This window comes from Azolla caroliniana, unplaced genomic scaffold, assembly GCF_043228905.1.
Source record: "Azolla caroliniana isolate FFs.n. ecotype wild unplaced genomic scaffold, voAzoCaro1.0.p SCAF_4, whole genome shotgun sequence".
Lineage (NCBI taxonomy): Eukaryota > Viridiplantae > Streptophyta > Polypodiopsida > Salviniales > Salviniaceae > Azolla > Azolla caroliniana.
In genome coordinates this window covers 13,341,524-13,349,616 of record NW_028230439.1, presented here as the reverse complement: position 1 = coordinate 13,349,616, position 8,093 = coordinate 13,341,524, and positions in this window count along the sequence as shown.

The window sequence follows — 8,093 nt, the reverse complement described above, 5'->3', positions numbered from 1 at the left end:
CATTGAATAGAATCAAGTTTCTTACTCTCAAATATGATTGGTTTACCATCTTCATAAAGGACAACAACTATAGCATAATCATTGGCATCGGTTTCAACCTGAAAAGGTTTTGACGGATCTGGTAAAAGAAGCGACAGAGCCTTGTGATAGAGTGTATAAGACAAATGATATTCGTACACAATATGAGGGCTTGACCAAACTGATTAGAGAGAGTTCTGAATTATAATCAATTATAGAGACCAAGGTGGCTACGAGTTAGGGAGAGAAACTCAAGAAATTAAAAGGGATCAAGAGATTAAGGATCATACAAACGTATATGTAGTGTAGCTTATGACTTATAAATCAAGAAGAAACTTTAAAGAAGATGGTTACAAACAAGTAGAGAAAGAAAAGGATAATTTAGAAATATAGAAGTCTTTCCTTAAGTATAATTTGGAGTGATTTTCTCCACAAACGTTGTGACACAACAACCTTCCTTCAAACAATAATTACTCCAAGATAGTGGCTTTGTTTGCCTCGAAATTTAGACCATTGATGCTTCTCATAAAGGGGAAGATTTTGACGTGTTATACATCCAAATTGGAGTTTGTATGACCTCCGTAGAGTTGTTTGAAGTTTCTGCTCTATTCCACACGTTCTTCCACTTTCGATCTCCAAGTTAAGCGTGTAAGGACTTATTGGAAGTGCCTTTTAATAAGGATATACTATACTAAAATAATTAGAGAGACGAAAAACATATAAAGAGTAATTAAGTAATTAATGTGATTGATAAACTTCTACAAAACAACTCAATTCTCTTCAAATCCTTCACCTTCAACAACGATTTTAATGTCAATAGAGTCTACAAACAAATGCAACATAAGTATATAAATCACTAACCTTGATTAGAATGAGATCTAATACAATAAAACACTTATAGCCTTTAGCCTCCCCTCTTAGCCTCTTCCATCTCACTTCTTATAATCTTCTTGTTCTTCCTCTTTCCTCTCATTTTCACGCTTTTTTTGGAAGTTTTTCATCTCCTATTTTAGCTATGACACAACAACCTTCTCATCATGTTATCTTCCTCACCAGAGTTCAAATTTAGAGATATAAAATTTTAAAGATAACTCTCTTCACGGGCTTTCCAACCCATATTTGAATATGATATTTGGGTTTCAAATTAAAGAGTTATGACCATTCTTTTCATACTATTTTTAGGTTGCCCACTTTTTCTCCATGTCTTTTGCTTTTAGTTTGACTTCTCCTTAAGATCTTCATTCATGTTCTTGCCCTCCAAATGTGAATGCTCCATGCCTTACATTCTTTTAGTGTTTAATAGCTTGAGTTCTAAAAACACTTTCACACCTTGCACACTTGGTCCTTGAGTTCCTTAAAGGCGAGCTCCAGTGTAGCATTCCATACTATAAGTTTTGTAGACTTACGTGTTTGACCTTTTAGAAGATCAGTAAATAGTGTCGTCAATTGGGAGTAATTACGAAGAGATTTTCGCAAAAAGCCGACAAAAACCAAGGAATGATCAAACTTCTCGAATATTCCGAAGACTGGGCCAAAGTTTGACTTTCTCAATGTGAGAAGGATCAATTTCAACTCCTCATTCGGTTATGAGATGTCCGAGATAAGTAATTGATTTCTTGAAGAACTCGCATTTCGAGATCTTTGCATAGAACTATTTGTAATACAATGTTTGTAAAACAAAGCAGGCATGTTTACCATGTTAATGTACAATTATAAACTAGAATATCATCCAAGAAAATAATGACAAATTTTCCAAGTTGTTCTTAGAAGATGTCATTCATTTCTTGTTGAAATGTGGCTGGAGCATTGGTCAAACCAAAAGGCATGACTAAAAACTCATCATGGCCATAGCGCGTACGAAATGCTATTTTTTCGAAGCAAGCTCAACATGAGCAAGATCGGGTGAAGACCGATCGGCTAGGTTCGGATTGGATCAAGAGCCGGATCCACGTATGAGCCAGTAGGCCGTTAGAGGCCTACAATCCAAGTCTACTAGTTAGGCATATTTATGGGAGTTTGTGTCAGTAGCTCAATTATGAACATTGAAGTACTTGTTAATACTTCTCATCGTCCTTTTAAGGACTTGTATAAAAGTGCTCACAGAGCACATTGTATGTACAGAGTGGTATTTTGAATTTGAGTTTTTTTGTCTTTTGCTCCCTCTGTCTCTCGCATGCGTACTCTCTCTCTCTCTCTCTCTCCATTGTTCTCAGTGTTTATTGTTCTCTATTGCTATCTGGTTCAGCCGGTTGTGTCTGTCACAACTTCCATACACTATTCTTTACATGGTATCAGAGTGTGAGGGTTGAGAATCCTTTGCTGCTGACAAGCGTTCAGACAAACCAAAACCTAACATCCGATTAAGAACAGAAAAAGAAGAAGAAATGGACAAAAGCATGGCAAGCTCACTTCCAACCGAGAAACTTGATTGGAACAACTATGCATCTTGGTCTTACAAGATGCACCAGTACCTGTTGGGGCATGGTTACTAGAGTTATGTGGAAGGAATGAATGAGGTAGCGCAAGAACCGACACACAAGGACTTCCCGGTGTGGGAGCAAACAACAAGCAGAGTCCTATACTGTCTTGCGTCCTGTGTGCACGATCAAATATTGGGCTACATCCAAGATGCAAAGACGCTGAAGGAGGCTTGGGAAAATCTAAAAAAGATTTTCGCTACGAGTACCATGGCCCGGAAGTTGCAGCTCCGGAAAGAGCCTAACAATATCTGACAGAAGGATATGACAGTGACCTACTACACCACCAAAATAAATGAGATATGTGATGCCCTGGGATCCATCTGTTGGGAAAACATGTCCCTACGGATGGGAAGAAGAGAATGAACCGAATGGGATGGAATCAATAGGGAAACTTGACCGCGGCTGACAAGCCGAGGCCGAAAATCAACTGGCCGAAAATTGAATGATAATCGATTCGGCTAATAGCCGAATCGGTTGAAGCCAATTCGGAGGTTATATTTGTAAATAGCCATAAATGTTTGTATGTGTATATATACATCTAGTGCAACCATTAAGTATGGGAGTTGTAGTTGATCATTATTGTTGTATAGTTTTGAGAAGGTAGTTGCCTCTATAACTAGACAAGAGAGAGAGAGAGAGAGAGAGAGCGAGAGAGAGAGAGAGAGAGAGTGTGTGTGTAACTCAGCAGCCGTCAATCGATGAAGAAGAGTTCAAGGTCTTTGCCTTGAATCCTCGTGTTGTATTCCTCCCCTTATAGTGATTCGTTTTGGAGTTTGTGGACTCCACGTGGTTTTTCCCATTCGGGTTTTCCACGTTAAAATTACCTGTGTCTCTGTACTTTGAGTTTTTGTTTTCTATTTTTGTTTGTGCACTATCTTTCTCGATTCTTTGCACTCGAATATACATATGAGAAACCGGTTGTTGCCGGTCACGATCCTAACACCATCAACGTGACTGTGGATGAGGACAAGATGGTACATATCTGTCTCGGTGGTCTAGCGCAAAGGTATGGACCAATCCAGATGGCTATTTGCACACGGGAGAAACCACCATCATTCTTCGACCTACAATTGATAATTCTAGTTGAAGAAAACCACGCGGGTGCGTTAAGGAGCACGCAATCCGATAACCGAATGCTGTACACAGAGGCGGATCGGCCCCGTGGTCGTGGAGGACAAGGTGGATCGGCACACAATAGTGGCGGCCGATAAGAACAGGAAAGAAGGCACAAAGGTGGTGTCAACAACAACTCTAAACCCTCCACAAGTAGGGGGAGACAAGGCGGTGCCGGAAACCGGCAAGGGAAAGCCGACATGGAGTGCTGGTATTGTGGCCGGAAGGGTCATCGTGCGGGAAGAAAAATGCCGATTCGGACAAATCCGGATCCGGCAAGGCCTAACAAGGGAGTCAACAACGATCGCACTATGCCGAAGGGTCAGAAGGATCCAAAACCAAAAAGTTCCCAACCTTTTGTGATGAAGCACAAGGCTAATTCGATGAAGAAGAGCACCACAGAACCGAACGAGGTGTGGTACGTCGACTCCGGAGCATCAAACCACATGACGAGCCATGAAGAGTGGTTCTCATATTTAAAGAAACCGAAGCAATCGGGGGTCGTCGAAACCGGAGACGACACCTCGCATCCAATCGAACATGTTGGTGATGTCCGCCTGAGTCATATCAGACAAAAGGGGAGACTCATGAATGTATTGCATGTCCCGATGATCACAAAGAACTTGGTGTCGGTCGGTCGGATCGTGGACTAAGGGATGCAGGTCCGGTTCACCTACCTTGGCTGCTTCATCGAAGATGAGGGTCAGATTATCGCGCAAGGGCGTAGAGAAGGGAGGATGTTCATCCTCGACACTAATGACGTCGGCCTTGCTCTGTTCGCAAAAGGACAAAAAGTCGAGTCAAACATCGACTTATGGCACAAGCAGATTAGCCACATCAACTATCAGAGGCTTCAAGAGTTGCAATCGAAACAAGTAGTATTCGTCTTGCCGAAGTTCAGTGGATGGAAGGCCCAAATCTGCGAAGCCTGCTAGCTAAGGAAGCAACACCGACTTCCATTCCCCAATGAGCGAAACCGGAGCAAGAACAAGCTTGACTTAATACATTCAGATGTATGGGGACCGACACAAAATGTGAGCTTAGGTGAGAGTCAATATTTTGTCTCCTTCATCAATGACTATAGTCAACACACATGGATCTATCTGATTGAAAAGAAGAATGAAGTCTTCGATTGTTTCTGGAACCTAAAATGCCTTGTCGAAAGGGAATTAGACCAGAAGATCAAGTGCCTATGGTCGGATGGTAGAAAAGAATACTTTTCCAGCCAGTTCAACTGTTATCTACAACAGATGGGAATTCGGCAGGAGTTCAGTTGTAGAAATATGCCAGAACAGAACGGCGTTGCTGAAAGAAAAAATCGGTCGGTTGTGGAAGTGGCAAGGGCAATGCTGGAGGAGAAGAGCATGCCCAAGTTTTATTGGGCCGAAGCGGTTCAGACTGCGGTCTACATCCAAAATCAGATCGGAGATAAGGTGTCGGCACACGAGTTGTATTTCGAGCGAAAGCCAAACTTGAGACACCTGAGGGTATTCAATAGCATTGCCTATGTGCATGTGCCGGATGAGAAGCGGAAGAATCTAGACATGAAGTCGTAAAACTGCATATTGGTCAACTACTCGCATGAGTAGAAGGGGTATAAGTGCTACAACCCCCGGACCAAACAAGTACGAGTAAGCCGAGACGTTGTGTTCGACGAGTCGACATCATGGTATGCTCTTTCGATTCTAACCCCCGATAACTCCGACCTCCCAATCACTGAGGAGGAGGCCAGTGAGGCCAAGATGATCCGAGAAGAAGAAAAAGAAGATATCGCCATTCTAGAAGAGAGTTCGATTTCATTCCGGCTGAGTGGCCTAAATGACGAGCTGAGTCGGGAAGACCAGAACAATGAAGAGCCGACAAGCAGTGGAAGACTCAGTCGTGCATTCCCTGCACAAGGAACCGAGGAGACGGTTCATGCTCAAAGAAAAGGGAAAGATGAAGATGCCAGAGTACAACACCAATAAAGCAGAGTTGGATCTAGGAGAATCCGACACCATTCGGAGTGAAGACGGACCTCAAGAGTTGAGGTCAGATGTGGCCAAGAGGGTCCTAAAATCAGCAAACAAGAAGCTTTGCCGATCGACACGCCACAAGAAGTTGGTGATCCGGTATGGATATAATGAGTACATGGCGCACCATTATGAGTACATGATGAAGATGGCCGAAGTCTGCGAGTCAGAGAGCTATGCGGAGGCATCACAGGATCCCAAATGGTTTTCGGTCATGGAGGAAGAAATGTTGGCACTTGATGCCAACTGTGAAGTCGATTTTTGCTCATAGGAAAAGACCGTGACAAACACATTGGATGCAAAGGTATGGAAGGATAAAGCACAATATGAAAGGTCCAAGAGTTAAAAGATAAATGAAATTGAAGAGAAATAAAGTTAGAGGCGTTTTTCAAAAGTAGAAAAAGCAGAAAAAAAGAAAAAGAAGAAAAACGCAGGAAATTAAGCAGAAAAAGCAAGGTAGAGAAAAAAGCTCATAACTTCTTCATCTCTTATCCAAATTTCAAAAGAAAAGATTCGTAAGAAAGCTGACAAAGAGAGATTTCTTGTATGAAAAAATTGGATGAAAACCCATAAATAATTATATGAAAAACGCACCACACAAACTCGAGGATATGTAAAAGAAAAGAAAAGAAAAAAGCAAGAATAACGCAACTAAAAACCTATAAATATGCGGTATTCTTAGCAATATGGGGGATGGAGGAAGAATAGAATATCTACAAGGAAGGATAAAATATCTACAAGAAGAAGTGAAGAAGAAGAAGTGAGGAAGAAGAAGAAGATTAGAAGAAGTGGGAAGACGATTAGTAGAAGAAAGAGAGAAGGCAAAAAGACTATTTTAGTAATAGTATATTGAAGTAGTTATTTGGGGTTGTTCCTCTTGGTGTCTAAGAGGATTGTATTCTTTTCTTAATAGTATTTTGAAGTATTCTTTTTTCTTCCTCTTCTCTTCTCTATCTTTTTTCTCTCTCTCTTCATCACCAACGACACATGGGACTTGGTTGAACACCCCCAGATTGCAAAACAATTAGTTGTAAATGGGAATATAAGGTGAAGTACAATGTCGACGGTTTGGTCAACCAATACAAGGCCCGACTGGTAGCCAAGGAATACCCGAAGACACACAGAATCAACTACGATGAGACCTTCGCACTAGTGGAGAAGATGACGACAGTTCATGTGGTGTTGGCGGTAGTAGCAACAAGAGGGTGGCATCTTTATGGACGTGAAGAACACGATTCTTCAAGGAGATCTTGAAGAACAAGTATACATGGTCCAACCACCCGGGATCTCGAAGATCACACACCGGTTGCATAAGATGGGATTTGCGACCTCCAATCCAGACTCGTCCTTGTTCATCTGGAAAGGTCTGGAGGGTCCGGTTTACATCCTACTATATGTCGACGACTTGGTCATCACCGGACCCGACCTCGCTGAAATCAGCCGAGTCAAGTCCTAGTTGTCAAATGCATTTGAGATGAAGGACCTAGGGGACCTTCACTACTTCCTCGGGATCGAAGTGATCCACAACCCCGTCGGCATATTGTTGTCTCAACGACACTATGTTTTGAATATGTTGTTCATATTAGGCATGAAGGGTTGCCGACCTGTCTCGACACCCCTTGACAGGAACTTGAAGCTATGTCTCGACTCGGGAGCGGTCTGCAATGTGACCCGGTTCCGACAAATTGTCGGAAGCCTTATATATTGAACTATCACCCGACCCGACCTCAACTATCCGGTCGAGGTGATTAGTCAATTCATGCAACGACCAACTGTTGAACATCTTCAATGCACGCATTGACTATTGCGATATATGAGCGACACTAAGGATTGGGGACTCTTGTACTGACACGGGGTCATGATGTTTTCGACACATAGTGCGAAACCACCCTCAAAAGGGAATAAAGTAGTGGTCCAAATAAACTAATATTGCAAAGTCAACTTTTGTAATAAATGATGAAAAGATAGTAAAGTAGAAGCGGTTTTTCAAAAGTAGATAAAAATAGAAAAAGTAAGAGAAAAAAACAAAAACGCAAGACGTGGAATTGAGGAGCAAGGTAGAGAAAAAAGCTCATAATTTCCTCATTCGATGTCCAAATTAGACAAGAAAAGATCCATAAGAAAGCTAACTCAAAGGGCTTTCCAAAAATAACTTGTATGTCTAATTGGACATACAAAAATAAAATAATGATAGAAATAAAATGCGACTCATATAGACAAACTTTTGTTTAGGAGAAAAATAAATCAAGCCATAGAAACCCTATAAATAAGAGCTATTCTTAAGAAGAAGAGGGGGAGATGGATAGGGATTTGAAGAAGAAAAGATTTATGTTTCCTCTCTCATACTCTTAATCCTAAAGGGGGATATAAAAAAATCATGTATCAAAATAAGTCCATTATATGGATGATTTAGTAATAAAAACTCTTTATGTTTCCTCTCTCATACTCTCTTAATTTAAGTTTTGCTTAT